General features: G+C 41.8%; 1 long non-coding RNA gene across 1 annotated transcript; it reads left to right on the top strand.

Annotated features, from left to right (window-relative positions):
* Positions 1 to 5,746: 5,746 nt before the first annotated feature.
* LOC136176976 (uncharacterized) lies at positions 5,747 to 12,981 on the top strand. The gene is made up of 3 exons (XR_010669078.1): positions 5,747 to 6,164; positions 8,169 to 8,267; positions 12,656 to 12,981. It is a non-coding gene; the product is annotated as an uncharacterized lncRNA (long non-coding RNA).
* The last annotated feature ends 6,277 nt before the right edge of the window (positions 12,982 to 19,258 follow it).

Raw genomic sequence — 19,258 nt, forward strand, 5'->3', positions numbered from 1 at the left:
AGGCACTTCTGTGTGTACGCTCGTCTCTTCTGCTCGCTACCCCCAAGGTCCTCTTGCACTCATAAATACATAATTACGCCCACCGCCCGCCATGATGATTTCTGTTTTCATCAGCTGTCAGAAATGACCTGAATTACCCATCACTGTTTGACCCAAATGCAGCCGTCAGATATGCTAATCACAGCTTACATAACCACTCGGTGCTCTTTTCGCCGACTTAAACAGCGTGTACACGCGTGCCTGAAACCCCTTTAAGTAGCACCTGTCAAAAGCTAAACAAAAATAAAGACAAAAGGGATATAAGGAATTTGAAACTCCAGATGAGGTATTTTGCATCCATAAGTTAACCTTGACTTTGACGTGTCTCAGTGGGAGGTGTGCTGAGCTGTACCTTTTTAATGTTTAACATGACAGGAGAGACAGGGAAACAGCAAAGGCTGATGTCCCTGAAAGCTCTGACCTGAACTTATCCAATATGCACGAGTGAGGGAGAGGAAAAACAAGGCAAATGTTGTTTGACAATCGCCTTTTATTTCTTCGTCTTTCAAGAAATATTTCGACAGCTGTAATTAAATATGTATTTATGGAGATATTTTCAGGGATGTAAACAATTCTGATATCACTCTTCCTACAATAAACTTAGCACTTAATTTTATTCCATTCAAGCTTTGTTACTCAGAGGCAATGCATGTTTCTGCCATTAAAAATGATCTATAAAAATAGCAAGTAGTAAATTGAGACGACCCCTTTCAACATCTTAGGAGTTGTAGCCTCAACACTGAAGGTGAAGAAAAGCAAACCCGAAACCCCCTGTTTTCTATGTGGCTCTGCTGTCTGGGTCTCCCTCTATTATCTCACGCCACCATAACCTTCCTGGACTCTTTTAAAGTCAAGTGTGTTTGACATTCTCGTGTTTGAACTCATGTAACCCCTGCGCAAGACAGGTCTCTTCAGACAAAACATGGCCGAGGTCACGGTGGGATTTGTCGGCACACACTCACACAGACTGATGGCATTAATATTTCTTTGTAGCACATTTATACTACTAATCTTAACAGTAGCCATGAGAATTCAAAGCAATATATTATTGAAAAACGATGTGCCTTTCCAAGTCCACATAGATTCATAGCCGGCGGTTATTTGCATTATGTGTAATATGTTTGCATAGTGTGACTAGCTGATTGTTTTGTATAAAGTACCGCTTGCTCAAGTCCATTACATTATCACACTCGTATATCTCATGTATGTTGTTGTAATTAGACATATTCTTTTATCAGATCAACTGTAACATACAAGTGAGATCTTTTTTGCTGTCAGCGCAAAACCATCACAGCAACAAGTTGCAGGAAAGCTTTTTTTTTTTTTTTTTTGCAATGTTATCTCATTAGCTGTAATTATAACAGATATCATCTCGTATTATTGTGCGAATCAACATATCCCCAAGCTAAAGTCCTTCCCCCAGTCCCAACGCCTGTTTCCACATAACACCGGGTAGATTTTGCTCTGCCGTCTTTTCTTTGCATAAACAGTGCCTGCAGTCAGAGTCTGCTCTGATCAAAGGGACAAATCTATCCAGGAGCAATCAGGTTGCTGCGCTAGGCCCTAGCTGCTGACAACTCCAGGCTCTTTGATCAGAAATACATCATCTTCAGCAGGCTGCCTGCCTGGATGCCTTTGTCTGGGGCCAGGAAATAGGGGAAGTGATAGCTCCCTCTTGGTGCTCTTCTTCGCTGCTACGCCTTTTGGCAGGCAAGATGAAAGCTAGCCCAATTATAAGTGAAAATACCCCAAGTGAACTGAGCTGAGCTTCTTGGGTGCAGCTACAGCCACCAACGCCCCCCCCCCCCCCCCCCCCATATCATCGCTAAATCTCTATACTCTGTCTATGCATGATGGTACAAAAGATATTGTCAATTTCTCTTCTTCTCTTTCTTGGTGAAATGAGACTTTGGTAGAGATAGTATGCCGGTGCAATTGAGGTCACATCCAAAAGCATCGGTCTCCCTCTTCTCAATTTAGTAACTGTAGTTCTAATAACGTGGTCTTCTCGGAAAAAGGAAAAAGAAAAGTGAATGTCTGGGCTTCTAAGCACGACTCCTCTGCGCCCCCCCCCCCCGCCCCCCTGCTTTCAACCCCTTCGACTGTGAGTTAAAGTGATTTTTTTTTTTCTTGCACCCAGCTTCAAGAGGTGGAACAGGAGATGTTGAATGATGGACAGGTGTGCAGGCATTGTGCTGTTCTGCTTTGCACTGGAGGAGATCATTGATTTGCATTACAGTCCCACACATAAAACAGAACCGTCTCTCTTCCCACACACATCCACATACACACACACACACACACACACACACACACACACACACACGCCCTCATCCAGATCTCACTGTTCCACCCCTATGACTGCACCGCCTCCCACTTGGCAGCCCACACCCCGAATCCTAATCAAGGAGTGAATGTTTATCTCACTTCCTGTCTTTTATAGGGGTGGAGTGTTATCTCGGGCTTCTAGTACCCACCTCACCTGGGCTGACCCGAGGGGGGAAAGCTATCACACCTCAACCGCAGGCTTTACAAGCAGCCCTAGATGATGGCAGAGCCATACGTTACCTCACAGCGAATATACATCTGGATCTATTAAATGAGGGTTATTGCAGGAGACTTAACCTTTCTCACTGTCACGCTTGGCTCATATCTTGGCTCAAACAAATCAAACCAATTTCACTTGAATATATTACCCGAGCATTTTTTTTTTTTTATCTAGAGGCACACGGGGGAAGAAAAAACTACCAACACCTCGGGAATCCGGCGAGGCTCAAAGGTGTAATCCCATCCTGCGTCAACAGCCTCAGAAGCATATCAGGTGTCTTTAAGCTCATCCACCTGTCAGTGAGCTCTTCCAGCAATTACACATCTGTCAAGTGTCACCTATCTCAGCTCTCACTGACAAGGGTTATGTCAAGCAGTCAGCCATTACGGCGGCCCAAATGGAGTCTGCATTGTTTAGAGCCAGCAGGAAGTGGCCACGGCATGGAAGAGCGAGCAGGATCCTCAGTGTGTGACTGGGGAAGCTAAGCTATAACGGTTAGTTTCAGAGATGGGGATGAAGAGGTTGGGAGGGGGGGAATGCTCATGTCCAGATCTCTTTCCTTGCATCTGCTCATATATCTCAGAGCTAGAACGGCAGCAAGGGTGTTTTTTGTTCACTACACTCAGCCCGGGGACCCATCCACGCTGGTTAAATCTTTGCCCAGGGCAACAGCTTTTATATGCATGAGCTTGATTTGACCTGTCTTCAGGCTGTGAATCGGGTTATGCAAAAGAGGAAATCATGCAGAATATTGAATATGATGTCAAATGTAGCTCCTCCCTGTGCCTAAATGTTGTCTTATTGATGGTTTGAAATATATACAGTGTGAGTTTTTGTAAATGTTCTTGTCCTGTATAGTTTATTTTACACTTTGGTGGAGTAAAGACACCTAAAGTACTTCTTTATGAACTTTATCTCCAATAGCTGTTTGACAATGACAAAACTTACATCATTATTTAAGGCCTTTGTGTAACTTTTTTTTTATAATATAAGCTAGCTTGCTTTCTTGCTCATGGTAGGAAGAAAAGGTAGATTACTTCTGTGTCAGTTTTGTAAATGTAAGTCTACAGCTAGCAGCCACTTAGCTTATGTTAGCTTCAGGTTCAGGTTGCTTTATATGTACCTCTAGGTAGATTTTCTTTGCAAGCAGCAATATGGTGACATCAATAATGGCACTCAACTAAAAAAGTGATCTTATAAGAAAAAAGAGAGAGAAAATAAAAACTACCTAACCGTACTAAAACGTGTTAAAAGCTATTCAACCGATCAGGATGTTTAAGAGAGAGAAATAGCACAATTCTGCGATTCACTTAGCAGACGCTTTTAGCCAAAGCAACATAAATCAGAGAGTAAGTACAACACAAGTAAGGATCTAGAGAGGAGGAAACAGCATCAGTAAGTGCAAACAAACAACTTTAAGTTTGATTGGACATTCAGATGTTGACTGGCAATGGACAGAGGCAAAAAAAAAAAACATCAACAGCTGTTCTTGAGACTTCTAATCAGCATGGAAACCATCTTTAATATTACATCATCAGTATTCAACAAAACCATCGTCATCATCAAAATCATAATCACCATCATCAATATAATTAAGTGTCTAGGTGTTCATGAAATATCAATCAAAAGTCAATAAAAATGACTTTTAGTGAGAAACATTTGAAGCTAAGCCAGGGTAAAAGCAGCTCCAAACAAATGTGTGTTCATTTATGGGATAAAAACAAGCTAGTTTCCCTCTAGAGGTTAATTAACTTTCCAGTATCACAAGAGCTGACTTGTTTTTGAGTGATGTTTCTGATATATGTTTTAATTGTAAGAAAAAAAAAAAACATGAATAATGTATAAATGTTAAGTTAAGTTGCAGCTGTAGCTCAGCGCAGGGAGCACATTTCGATATCTTAGAGCAAAGAACATGAAATGTCAAATCTTTGTGGATCAATACTTCCTATGCAAATGATCTACAATAAAAAATAAACATCTCTAACTGTAGATTAAAACATTGCCATATTAATAACTGTTTCATACTGTTAACTTGTACAGTACATAAGGTTGTCACATTTTAAGGTCCTCACAATCGTCTCCTAAACATTTCTCAGCCTTCTTTAATATTTCAGTGCATGTGGCAGCCTGAGAGGATCATCAGATCCTGCCTCATCTGTGTGGACGGTTGTATTGGCGGTTAACACCCAGTCTTTGTTGCTTTCTCGACTGAATTTTGTATCACAGGTGCCATGCTAAGTGTTAAAAGCTTGCAAGTAAAGGAAGAAAGATTGAATCTGGGTCACTTTAATGCTCTCGTCCGTCACACCGCTACATCTCCTCAGGCCTGAGACGCAAGGCACATTGTCAAGTATTAATGAAGAAAACGTCCCTGTAGGGCTGGTGTTTGTCAAACCAAATTACATACATTCAGTTGGATAGGTGAGGATTAATCTTTCAAATCCCTTCTGGATGTGTAGGATGCACCATACAATTCCACACTGAAAATAACCCCCCTGACGCTGACGCGAATTGGCTGAGCAGAAGCATTGTGCTGTTATGGTATACATACTGCAGGATGTGATGCCGGTAAACTAGTTAATATGCTGACAGAAAAACAGTACCTTCAGTACTATAGCTGTAGCTGGTGGTAAATAAACATAAAAAAGAAGTAGGACAGAGTGTATTCTAGCAGAGTGCCAGCCACTGTTTTCTGATTTAATCATTGTTTTTTTTCCATTTTTGGATTTTTCAGCTAATGAATAATTCTGAGTAGTTTCAGAAAATATTGAAAGTCGAACGTAACACAGGAGAAAATGTAAAAGAGGCCTTAAAATCATACATAAAGAACACACATACTGTAATACTGTCTTGCTTAGGTGGCCGTACTGAAGCAGAGAGCTTAAAGCACATGCAAATGTTTCTTTTGTACTTTTTATAATCACATGAACAAAGAATGTTTAAAAAAATAGTAATACATATTCAAACCCCCTCATGTTAAACAACCTTAACAAAAAAAGTAAGCGAAAGAAAAATCTATTCCAGCTCTGCCAGTTGTACAGTATGTCAATAGCTGTGTTTGTGTTCTGGTGGGGGGGGGAAAATAGCCTTTCTTCACAAGCTGCTTTATAGAGACGGTTGGAGCTTTTGTCCCACATGGCGTTTTTTATATGGATGTGGATAAAAAAAAAATTATCTTTCAATGAAATGCCATTGATAATGTAGAGACGGGTTGCTGTGACAACTCCAAAGCGATCCACATCCTGGCTCATTTATGGTGGGGATTTGGTGTACCATGGGAAAGAAGGAGCACTGGAGGTGGATGTGCAGAATTCCCCACTACATCTCTCCTGCCTTGCTGTCTTGCTGAGATTTAAATAAGCCTAAAGATTACTTGAGGGCCTTTAAATGCAAATTTTGGTGAGTGTGCAAAGCCCATCCTGTAAACCTCAGCCTTATCATTTGCCTCCCAGATTAGGGCCTGTCTGAGATGGGAAGCTGGCTCCAGGCCCCCCCAATAAGCTGCGGGCCAGGGGCCACTCCACTGAGAGAGACATGGGGGAGATGGATGGAAAGGGATGGAGCTTCCTGTGCCAAGGTCAGTGGTGGCTGCACTCACAATAATCAGCAAGTATCAAGAGACTTAGATCTGGAGGTTTGCTTATCTCACTGCCTGCTTGTGTGTGTGCGTGTGTGTGCGTGTGTGTGTGTGTGTGTGTGTGCATGTTTTTGTGTTATTTTTGCCACCCCAGCAGTCACAGGGGCTTTGAGCCAGGATCTTTGACAGATAAGGCGATAATCAATTAACAAATTAAGAAAAACTAAGCATAACTGTCGTGTATCCCATGCATTATAGAACACTTTGCTGCACAGCTACAGCAGTTGGCCTGGTGTCCTGCACCTTTTCTTTTTTTCAGCAGGGATAACAGATGTTGGAAATGGCTTTGATAGGTATATTGGCCCAGAGGAAAATCCAAGAGTATTTATGGTTTGAAACATGAAAGGATCCTGGCTTGTGGATACATTTATATTTGAATGGCACCCACTTCATTACTTAATGATTTGAAAAGGCTGTTAGGGAGCTGAACCTGAGCCAATGAACTCGTGACCCTGCTGAGTCAATGTGCTAAGCAGACACATGCTCTGCTCCAGGCAATTTCACTTACTCACAACACGGAAATATGGCATAGACGACGACGTATGGAATTAAGGAGAATACATTAGATGAGGTTTGAATAAACCATCTTGTACGGGAATTACATCTAGAATAAACATGTATATGCTGTAAATGTTAATGTACATTTAAATATAAATCTTGCACAAAGGATCAAATTATACTGTGCTACTGGAAGAGAAAAACTCAGAGAATGATGGTCCAATCTGCAAGCCCTATCAGGTTTGAAGAGTGTTTTTGCATCTCTTAGCTAATTGTTTTGGTTCTCAGATGTAGAAATGTCTTAACACAAGTTAGAAGAGGGGAAATAACTTTTGAGCACCGAACTTTGTGATGCTAATTGGGCGATTTAGGGCTGTACAGTAAGTTGCATTTTCATTGTCATTTTGAGCTAACCATGTGCACTAAACAAATCCCAAAATAGTTATTCAAACACATTAAATATAAAAATCATATAAAATGGTTCATGTACATATGCACCTTAACTTAGCATGCAAAATGATGGCCAATCAGATGGAGCCCTGGATACATGACATGGCTTAGCTGGCTTGGTGGTAATAGGAGGAGATTTAACTTTCTGTTATTATAGACTCAAAAAAGACAATTTGTCAGTCTTGTATTCTGTAAAACTACAGTAGAAACACATAGGAACTTGTATGTTATAGCTTGTTGGCACATCGTATTGTCATTTCAATAACGTCATTGATTGCACATCACAATGTTTCCTCCTGCCTTTAGCGCAGACTGCTACAGAGAGTTTTTTTTGGGCCAGCAGCTACCAACAATTACTGGAGCTGCAGCTGAAGGCAATTCTGCGCTGACTTCAGTGGTGAACCCTAATGGTCGCTGCTTGCTGCTAAGCAGTATGACTCAAGCAGTTATGTTGCTCGAGGGCACCAGCATAGTAGCTCTTTGGGAGGGTTGGTGCATTTACTTTTCCCTGCTCTGATGGTTTTTAGCTCTGGCTTTTCATGCCCCTCACTTTTCAAACCACTAAAAGTCTGCAAAGCTATTCCTTTTTTTTAAGCTCATATCAGACTATCTGCAGCACTGAGGTCACTGTGCTGCAGCGCTATACTCTTCACCGTGCATGTAGACTATAGAACATAATGTCACTCCCACCTCGCTGTAGCTTACATTGTGTGCATCTGGCACAGTGTGTAGGCACAGCTGGTGTCAACAAGGACCTGCGCTGTCAAAAAGCACCAAACTCAGGTCAAGGTCAGGGAAAGAAAACTTAGTGATGGTTGGAGGAAGGATGGTGGCAGTCTTGACTGATGATGTGGTTGACTGCTCTGCCTCTAACAAACGCGGGCACACACACACACGCACACACACAAGCACACACATAAAAACCTATTCCCTTTCATCCCCTTTTTCTTTAGTATGTCTCCTTGTCATACACCCCCTCCTCTTTTCTTCTCCCAGGTGCTCAGAAACGATGTGGATGAGGTCGAGGACATGAGGAGCCCACCGGAGAGAGAACAGATGTCACATGCCTCTTGCACCACGCTCAGGGATGTGTAGGTGTGTGTGTGTGTGTGTGTGTGTTCTGCGCGGTGACAGGTAGCGTGTCGTGGTTGAAAGGTAAGGTAGGGCCCAACTCCCAGTAGGAAATGGAATGAAATGAGGGCCAATCAGGCAGGGGAGGGGGCACTGGGATGAGAAAAGAAATGTACGAAAATAGGTTGTGGATGTTGACACCTAGTTGTCTTGTGTTCAGTTTGAACTTTACAAAAGCCTGTCAGTCAAATGTGGGGCTGTAAAAAGTCACAGAGCTCCGAAAAGAATCCCAATAATCAATAAGTAAACAATCAAATGTGCATTTAATTTCAACCATAGAAAGAGCCGACGTAAATCACAGAGATCTACGAGTAGAGAGCCGTTCAGTGCTGCTACAGCTGACAAGACGAGGTCTTTTGTCACGGCGGCGTGCAGGCTTTCATTTATCATTCATGGGTCATATTGTTCTAGATTGGTGATTAGACAGTTGGCAGGTTCAGAGCTACATTAATGGCCTGAACATATGCACCTACACAAGCACACACACAAATCGATCAGAGGTTGCTTTTTCTTTTTTCTTTTTTTTTCTAACATTGCTATGAGCAAGGCACTAAAAGCCTCATCACTTGTAAATTCAAAAGCACAGTATGTTCTTGATCAAGATACAGCTCCATCTGTGTCATAATTACCCATACTCACCTGTGAATTAACTCATTAGAAATCACGCTGATAACATACATGTCGTGTCCACCTTCCCTTCCACATGGCGAGCAATCCCCCCCCCCCCCCACGTCCCCTGTGATAATGTACATATTCATTATTCAACACGGCCTGTCAGATTAACAGAATATTCGGGAGATTAGCTGGTTAGCTGTCTGGTGGTCTTGTCTTTTATCCAGTGACTAGAGTGCCCTGACTAAGCACATCGTAATGGCACCAGTCCCAAGTGGTGTGTAGTGAAGGCGGAGGAGGAGCAGACCTACTTCTGCTGCTTTTGATCTGGACCGAGTTCCCTGAAAGGTTGCGATGGATTATGCTGTCTCTAAATGTTTGCACTGATCATAACTGCACTGATGTATGTGTATGAATATTTACATGCCATGTTTGGCCACAAGGGAAAACAGATTTCTCCTTCAGTTGGAGTCAGAGGTATATCTTTGAGCCAGCATCTTCTATACCTTCCAGGTGTAGAAAGCCTGTGTGTATCCGGTGGAGCTTAAGTCTTCAAAGCCACCTTCATGTTGTGGCCGCTGAGTCCTGCATGATAAGCAGGCGTCTCTGTCCTGCAGCACAGCTCTCTCTTGGATGATGAAGAAATCAGAACCGAATGGGACCCCTTCCTAGATATGAAGGCTGTGTATGTTAGGAGGTAAATGCATGCATGTGTGTTTGCGAATGTATTCATTTAAGTGTGTTTGTGTGTGTGTGTGTGTGTGTGTGTGTGTGTGTGCAAGCCGAGCTTTTAAATCTGAGCCAGTCGTGGAGTTTTGCGCGGTTTTGGCAGTTTTTTGGTCTTTTTCGTTTGAAGGTGACATCACTGTGAGGAGTGTGTGTGCATGCGTGCGTGCGTGTGTGTGTGTGTTTTGATGTACATGTGCTCACAATTATGCCCTAGTTTCCACAGGGAAACCAGTGGGTAGGATGGAAAGTGTATTTAAACCTGCATTACATAAGTCTACAATCAGTGGATATGGTAGTGATTCAAGCTATGGTAAACATGTTGGCAAGAACTAATCAGAGAATCTTTCATCTTCTGTGTGTATTCATCATTCTGGCACAGTACTGTATACTTTGAGGCCTAGAGAGGTTGTGTTGGGGTTGTACAGCATGTGCAGTTTGTGTGTGTGTGTGTGTGTGTGTGTGTGTGTATTTAAAGGGCGAGGGAGGGCAAAAACACGAAGGTTACTTCATTAATTGGTGGAGCAGATATATTGGACTGCAATTTATGAATGTTTTACAAGAGTATTGCCTCATTCTCAGATTACTGTCCAGGCTGAACTTATGGCTAATTCGGCCTTTAGTGTGTAACTCCTCTCAGGTCCATTTGTCGGGGCCCCCTGAGTGTTTACAGTTGCCTCTCGTTGTTAAAATCAACCTGGTCTGACTCTCTGTACGGCTGACTTCTTTAACTATGAGGTGCCACATCCCTGCTCTGTGTAAAGAGGAGAAGCAACCCAAAAAAATAAATCACCGTGGGGGCATCGTAAAAGAACCTCACAGGATATTGAAATAATGACTGTTGTTTGCAAAAACAGGACAGCCCAACTCAAATCATTTCCTCATGTATTTATCCAGAACGGTCGTAAAAATCTTCCGAGAACACTCAAAGTTGTCTGCGGTCTGCTAATCCAATATGGAAGGGAGCACGTAGAGAAGAAACAGTGCCTCTAACTACCTAGTTATCTGGCTGAGTCCGCCATGCAGCCCTGAATCCGTTCTGATTTTTGGCCTATCAGTCTGCACAGTGAGGGCACAGGCAGTGAATTAATGGTCAGGAGATTTATTTGTTTGGTGTAATAAGGACTGTAAAACAGTAAGAGCTCTGTGCAGCCTTGCAGCCCCCCCTTCTGCCCCGTGGGTACAATCAAATGTTGCCAGTAAATCAATAGAGCTGGAAGAGGTTTTTATAACCCGAGTTTAACACCAGGCTCTAAGTGCTCCAGGTGGCAGGTCATTTGTTCATTATCCCAACTTATCACAATAAACAATGGCAACTCTGATTGGACTACTCTGCTGCTAGGAGGGGGGGGAAAAATCTGAGAGGAAGAAGACAAAAAAAATCTCAGGTGGGCAAAGGGAAGGGCTAATAAGGAAGGCAGAGAGTGGGCAGGTGACAGGGGAGAGGCAGAAGATTAACCGCTGTAATTACGTACAGGAGCACAGAGGAGGACCAGGACAGTAGGAGTAACAGATAGCATGAGAGCTCTACAAGCTGTCAGCCTGTACTGATGACTCCTCCGATGCCAGCGGGCCTCTTTATTTCACTGCCTCCAACAGGTTTGAGCTGAATATTGTAAACACAAACAGTGGAACCCTCTTCTTCTTTGAGAGTATGGCTGGCTGCAAATGTTAATCTCTCTGCAAAAAAAAAAAAAAAAAAAAAAGGGGGGGTTTTGGTTTCATTCAGAAATATGATGAATCGCTTCAATAATTGCGTAGCCTCTTTAAACGTGCCTCGAGCTGCTCCTGAATGAAAAGTACCTAATGCTAACATATGACTGCAGATCATGAAAAACGACTTTGATTTAAATCACTGTAGACGTACAGTTAGAGTCAAAGCATCATTTTTGCACAAATGTTATTAAAAAAAGACGATCCTAAAACCGACTTGTACAGCAAAAGCAGTTAAATAGGCCACCCTGCTGTTTGCAGATGGCTCCACCAAAAGACCCTTACAGTAATGTGAGTGCATTTTTGTGACCCCACTGGGAATTGAACTCCTAACCCATGACAACCACATGCTTTATCAACTTCACCGCATTGTACCACATGGTTTTGCACCTTGTAAAGGTGAGCCACGAGTTTGCAAAAGACACCGTGAGCATATAGAAAACACATGGCTTTACCATCCATATATGGCGCGCACACACACACACACACACACACACACACACACACACATGCAAGCACACACAAGCAGACGCACACACACAGACACACACACAAAAAAAGAGCTCCAATCTTAGTTATTCAAATTTTGTGTGCTTAATTTATGACTCCTGTACAGGAGCGTGGCAGCTGGAGTTTGTAATTATACAACACACTCCACTCTTTCTATTCTGCCGACACACTGCTGCATAATTTACACGTCTATTAGCTCATCAATTACAGTGTAATTACTTAGAGGCACAACTAGCTTTTTACCATATTATAAAGCACGTCATCAAATGAAGAAGGCAAACAAGCAAACAAACATGCAAACAAGCCGATTAAGACGGAACAAACAAAGATGTAAATTGAAAGCCTGGACTTTTATCAGTGTGTCACAATAACTCCTCCAACATAACTTCCCCTCTTCTTCTTCTTCTCAAATTGAGTCTGAGACGGCCTTATCCTCAGCTTATCGTCTGCTCTTGTTTACTCCTGATTCCTCTTGCTTTGCTAACCATCTCATGAGTCATTAGTGTGATGAATAAGCCGATCATGTAAAACAAAAATACTGTAGCATTGCATCTCAAGACTCATTGTTTCCCCCAAAAGCTCTTTTTCAGGGCATACATAATCTAACAGCATAAATCTGCTCCCTCTCTCTCTCCTCTTCCCAAACTGTGTTTTTAACTTTTGGAAGAATTCATGATATTGGAAATGCATTATGCATAATACAAGTTAGTTTGCAAAGAAAACAATCAGAGACTGTGGTGTAGGTCAGTAAGATCTATTGACCAATGTGGTTTGAATTCTTGTCATTTCAGTAACATTGAAGGGATGTGACAAGCTCATGGCTCTCTGGGAACTTCACACTGGAATTGGGCGTTTTACGGCTTATGTTGGGAACATATTTCTTCCTCTTCTTCTTCCATTTTTGATTCAAGTAAGTTTCAAACACTTTTAAATATAGCTCAAAAGAACCATGGATGAAGTTAAAAGAAATAAATGGCAGCGATCCCATCATCAAAAACATCTTTGCTGCAGCTCTCAAGTATTGCAAGTCATTCTTTGACAAACACACAGACAACACTGTGTAGACTCCGAGAGACTTTGTACAGGAAGACTCCTTGAAATATACTTTTAATAAACGAAAGCCTCATTTCTTTACAGCTTTGAATTTCCTTTGAGTTTGTACTTAGTACGAAGAGCCCATTCAGCATTCAGCACATTCACCCTGCTGTTGTTTTGGCTGCCGCAGGTCATAGCGGTGATAAATCTGGGAAAGTTAGCCTTGGTAATGGACTCCAGAAGGGGTCTGGGAGTTAAACAGTGATGAGCAATGGAAACTGTGGTCAGCAAGAGAGCAGCTGTAACCCTCTAACAGGCGTGGACAAGATGGGAGGAAGGAAACAGACGAACATTCAGAGAGGCCCAGCGTTGGGTCTATTTTAGGATATACAGGGGCTGGAGGGAGAGGCGGGGTGTGTGTGTGTGTGTGTGTGTGGGGGGGGGACATGTTGAGCAGCACATGTGGATTTGCTGCAGGGCTGACTGTTGAAGAAGTAGAGAGAGCTCAGCAGGAGAACAAGAGTGCTGGAGATGAATGGTTTGTAGAGAGGCGCTGTTAACTCTAAAAAGTCCTTTTTTTTTAATGTTGGGTGTGCCTTGAGAGTTTGTGTAAAGGGTAAGTGGAGCTGCACAAGTATAGCCCTGGAAAAAAAAAGATATGTAGCAAGCCACTGTTGCATAATCCTCTGGGGACATGGTTAGAATCTAGCAAAGGCAGAGGCAATGTGAAGAGAAAGAGAGGACGATGGGAAGAGAGAGAAAGAGAGAGAGAGAGAGAGAGAGAGAGAGAGAGAGGACTCTGCTGCTTTTTTTGTCATTGAGGTCATAAGTGCTCTCTCTTCCTCATGGTTTCTTCTCTCAGTGTTTCACCTCTGACCTCAGAATGATCGACGATTAATGCCGTTTGTTGAACACAACAGATTCTTTGTGAACATGCAAAAGAAATAGCTCTGGTATTGATATGTATATTAGCCCCAATGGACTCAGTTCTCTCTGCAGTTTAACAATTCTTATTGACGAGTATTGGCTGCCACCGCAACTCATTGCCCAAATCATTGATTTCATTGGTCTTGCTCAATGGGAATCCACAAAATGGACTGGTTTAAAAAAGCAAAGATGTTTCTTTGGAAATCAATACTGATTATGACTCAAAAGAGCCAGACTGTTATTGTGAGGTCTTCTATTAAATAGCCTCTGCTGTTTACATTTTAACCTAGCTTTTGTTTGTGTTTTGAGTTCCAAAGATTCTTGCCATAAGGGCTGAGATCCTCTCGTCTGGCTTATGTCTTGACAAAGTAAATAAATGATTCGGTACCTTAGCTGGTGGGGTTGGAATGTCAAAGATCAAGAGGTCAGAGCTGCGAGCAGCCAAATTAGGTTTGAGGACGCCATACGCTCAGTCCCCCTCTATTTGATTACTGCCTACCCATGTGCCCTGGAACATGGACCAACAACGAAAGCACAGCGCACTGGTGAGTTAATGTTGAGAATCTGAAGGTGAACATACGAGCAGTGTAATTCAGCCACCTTCTTACTTTTTAGCACAAACGTCCTGTATTGATTGAGACCTTATGTGGTAAAACAAACGCAGGGTTTTGAAGAATAGCAGCCATGTTGAGACAGTGAAGTAAAGTACTTGGCAGTGTGCAGCGTCTCAATGGGAAGAAAAGGGTCTTATGTGTCTGTTATTGTAGAAAAGTAAGGCCTTCTCCTCTGCAATCTGTCATTTGTTTTCAGGGCAGGAGACAACCCACAGGGAATGGATCTCATTCAAAACATTAAAGCTGCTTCCAAAGCACTTGAAGTAAACAAATTAGACCTGGTGCTTCAGCTGGCTCAAATGACAATATATCTCAATAATTGGGAACGATAAAGAACATCTTTGATATGTCACAGGCTCGGCCGTGTCTGGAAAGCAGTACGAAGGGAAACCTGTGGTTTCACTTCACCATCTCAGTCTCATTATAAATCTCACAGCGATACATTTTAAAATGCTGTGTTTGGCTGAATAAACACTTATGATTTGGCACAAAGCAGACGCCATGGATGCCTCACTTCAGCGAGCTGCCAGCCTGGCTGTGTAGACGACAGACAGCAGGCAGCGAAGAAGCCTCTCCGGTGGAAATTATGAATATAAAGTCATGCATTATAGATTTGCTTGTGAATTTATTTATTCCCCTGCAAAAGTCGGAAATGTAAGCCAGCAAGATCAATGTGGGAGAGTTCATCTCTGTCCACCTAATCATTTGCTAATGGCTACTATCAATTGTCTGCCCACGGCTTCTGCATCCAACACTGTTGCAATTAAAGTCAACAAGCACATACTGTACTGTCGGCTAAAGGTGCTTTAGCATGGGATTCCAGGTTAATGTATTGATTATCTTCTGCATGGTAAATTGGATTTATTCCACACCATCAGTCTTGTTTATTTATTTATAATAGCGCTGTAATTTATCAAAAATGAGAGATTTCCTATCTTGCTGATGGGTCAGAGGGTTAGCTGTCAAGGTAATCAAATGTATTGTTATATTTTTAGGTATAACACGCCTGATTCTTTTGATTCATGCACCAAATGTTCAATAATAAGATAAATCTGAGAAAATGGTCATGGACAATTGCAAAAAAAAAACAAAGTGAGTCCTCAGAGAAAGGCTAACAGACCTAAATGTGCAGAGCTAAAGTAATTCAACACTGGACCCTGCTTGTAAGTCGCACAGACTTAACAACAGCTTGCACTTTCTGAACATGATACTTATTTATTTATTTGCTTGCTAGCCAGCCCTGCACCCACAGCCTTGTGCTTCTGCCAGCATCAAACAAATACATTGAAAACAAAGGAACGCTTGCTTTTTGAGTGTAATCATTTATTCATGATGCCCCGGAGTCCTCCTGTCCATTCCAGACATGGCTTCAGTGTTTCTGTCACTGTCTTTTGTACAGACATGGACCCTACTCTAACGGCATCTCCTGATCGCAAACGTAGTGGTTGTGTATGCTCTGTGGAGGGTGCATTTTGTGTTTGCACCTGTGTGTGTGTGTGTGTGTGTGTGTGTGTGTGTGTGTGTGTGTGTGTGTGTGTGTGTGTGTGTGTGTGTGTGTGTGTGTAAGTGTGTGTGTACATCCTTGTATGTAATTTACTGGAATATACTAGGAAGTAATGCTCCTACATTATCTTTTATTAAAAACAACGGACAAAAAAGGAACAAAATGCCATCATGCAACCTCAAAAATATCCATTGTAAATTAGACCAGCTTCTCCTTATTTTTAAATGTTTATATATGTATGATATATATTTTTTCAATATATTTGATGCAGGAAAAGATCCCATGTTCCTTAAGGCAGTCTCACTCTCAGGAGACTGATCCTCTATGTGTGCATTAAACAGTTTGTGGGGATCTTCGCAGTAAGCTCCTCTCCTCTGGCATTGATGTTCACTAATGTACGCCACCTCCCCTTGGGTAGACCTGTCTGGATCATCTCATCAGAATCCTATACATCCATCCATCCCATCGTGCACGGCCTTAAACCGCCGTCATTGTCCGTAATAAAACGGTCTTATAGCCCAGAGAGGCTGTTTGATTGCCTGGCTATTCACCATAATATAATATTCTCCCTGTAGTCTGCACTTTAAACCTGTCTCACACTGACAAGCGTGCATCATCCTGTGGGGTCAGCGAGGTCCCCCATCACTGTCCAACCACCTCGTCTGACTGACGCAAATCCTATAGAATTGCCTGTTTTGAACTCGAGCGTGTGTCCCCTCTTGACACTTGCAGCACGTCCGCAGATCTCCAGTAACAATATCACCTATAGAATCAATCTCAGCGCTCTGTTTGGGCCTATGGAAGCCATTGATCAGCGCTTTGATGTCACGGCCTCTCATAAATTGCGACCTTTTTAGTATTGGCATGTTTCGTCACTGCAGAAGACAGTGGTGTAATCGTGGCTCTCTCCAGTGGGCAGAGCAAAAGAGATGTAGGAGTTCAACCATGCAGCACTGTGTCACAGGTGTCAATGGAGCTGCTGCTTATTGACAATTAGACTCCTCTGGACCCCCTGAAATGAAATCTGAGATCACAAGACCCTGTGTTTGAATCTGACCTGACACCTCATTCAAGAAATATTCAATTGTGGCACCTCGGTAGGATTTATTTATTTTTATATATATATATAGCATCCAAGGCAGTGTGAATGTGAGGAACATGATGTCTATTGTCGTGTTTGTGTAGGTCATTCCAGATGTGTTTGTTCACCACCTTATTTGCCTCTATGAAGGTTTATTCTCTGGTGGGCCCACTGCCCAACAGACCTGTAGTATTGCTTAATATGTAAATTATGTAACCTGAAACTTGCTTGTATAATAAAAAAAAACAGGTGATTTTTTGCGGGTGATGAGAAACCAATCAAACAAGTTTTACTATTTAGCTCCAAATCACAGCAGAAGCAGTCTCATGATATTACAAAAATAACATCTTTGTTATGTTATTTAGAGCAACTCAAACATTTATCTACCATGAACAAGCACTGAGCAACAGTGGCTAGAAAAAACATCTTTATCTCTTTTTTTATTTTTAACAATCAGAAACCTCTAGCAGAGCCAGTCTTATTAGTGAACCACCATCTGCTGCGACTGGTTGGGTAGAAAAAGTTGGATGGAGGAAGAGACAGAATGAGAAAGAATGATAGAAACAAACAGACAGCAAGTTAAAGATAATACTGAATTAAAGTGACCATATTCAAAGCGACAAGTTTTGACAAAAGAAGCCCAATGCGAAAGTGCAAAAAGCTGCAGTTCCTTGAGTGTCCACTTGGGGCTGGCTCCAAAGGCCCAAAATCCCCATTAACATACATGTGAAAATGTCAATTTATCTATGACTCATTTTTTTTTATTATATTAAGGCTATGACTTACTCATGAATTCAAATAGTTAGGGGCGTTGCTCATTTGACTGACAGGTGGGCGTGTTGTAGTGACAGTAACAGTGTTGTAGTTGTTTGCCAGTCTGAAGGCCTAGCTTACTACAACTTTTTACAGATAGCATTTCCAATGTGGTGACCTTCATTCAACTTCAAAACTCTGTTTCACAAAGAAAAAAAATTAATCTGTGACATCACTGAGAATAAGTCGATGTTTTATACAGTCCATGCTTTATCAATTAATCCGCAACCTGCCAGATGACAGCTAATGTTAGCATTCAACCACATCTAGCTAAGGGAGGAGCAGAAAGCGAAGACAAGGGTTAAGTTTTGTCACACCTAACAGTAGAAAATGTAATTCCTAGATTACTCTACAAAAACAAATTCCAGCTAACGAACAGTATGCTAGGATGAAGGATGAATGCTTATGTCAGCTATTCTTAACAAAAGCTAACAGATCATCGGACATGTTCTTTTTCAAACTTAAAATATGGCCAGATTGAATTGTGGATCTTCACTGTTTACATTTAATTGATCATTATTAAGGAAGCAATAAAATGATAGTGATTGACAGATACGCTGAATATAACTTACAAAAGCAAACATGGCAATATGACATACGGATTCTCCTGTATGTTCAACAAGAGATATCCAGCAGGCAGGCATTATGTTTTTTTATGTTATTGTGAGTCTTAATAATCACATAAGGCAATCTCTTTCTATTCTTCCCTCTCCAACGTTCAAAGCTGTTGGAGTTGTCCGGCGAATGCAGCAGTCAGAAATACTTTCACTTGTTAAAATTGACCATAAACAGCTCATTGTTATAGGAGGGCCCAGACACGGTCATTTGATACCAGCACTAGAGCAACTTCTCGCTCTGTAGCTATCCTGTTATTTCACTCTAGTACACATGGGCTTCTATAGATGAAATATAAGGAGCATAAGATAAGCAGAAACTGCTAAGGAAAGATATCTGTAGAGTTTTATTGTACACAAGGGGAAATGTTAAGAGCTTGGGCTTAAAACTCATGGTGAATATTAATGTTAAAGTGCATTATAATGGTCTCATTTTGCTTTCAAGTACAAGATACAATATTTTTTTTTTACAGTACCTTTCTCTGTTCGCATCATTCTTTGAAATTTCTCTGCTGCAACAATGAACTTAAAGCAAGCTTGATGGAAAAACATGATCGGAGAAAAACAAGAAAAAAATAAAGCAAACATATATTATTGAAAAATCTGAGTTGTTTGTTTGGTTGAATGCAAAATTTCTCTGTGAAGATAAAAGAGATGGTGCTTTTAGTACCCCACCTGTCTCTTTCCACAGCACTCCCCTATCCACACCCCCTCCCCTCTCTGTTTCTCTCCTTCATATTCAGCCCATCACCGGCCCGGCTGACGGCAGTCTGATGTGTTCTCAGCGTGCTCCTTTACATGCACAT

Source organism: Labrus bergylta, chromosome 18 (genome assembly GCF_963930695.1).
Source record: "Labrus bergylta chromosome 18, fLabBer1.1, whole genome shotgun sequence".
Taxonomy (NCBI): Eukaryota; Metazoa; Chordata; class Actinopteri; order Labriformes; family Labridae; genus Labrus; species Labrus bergylta.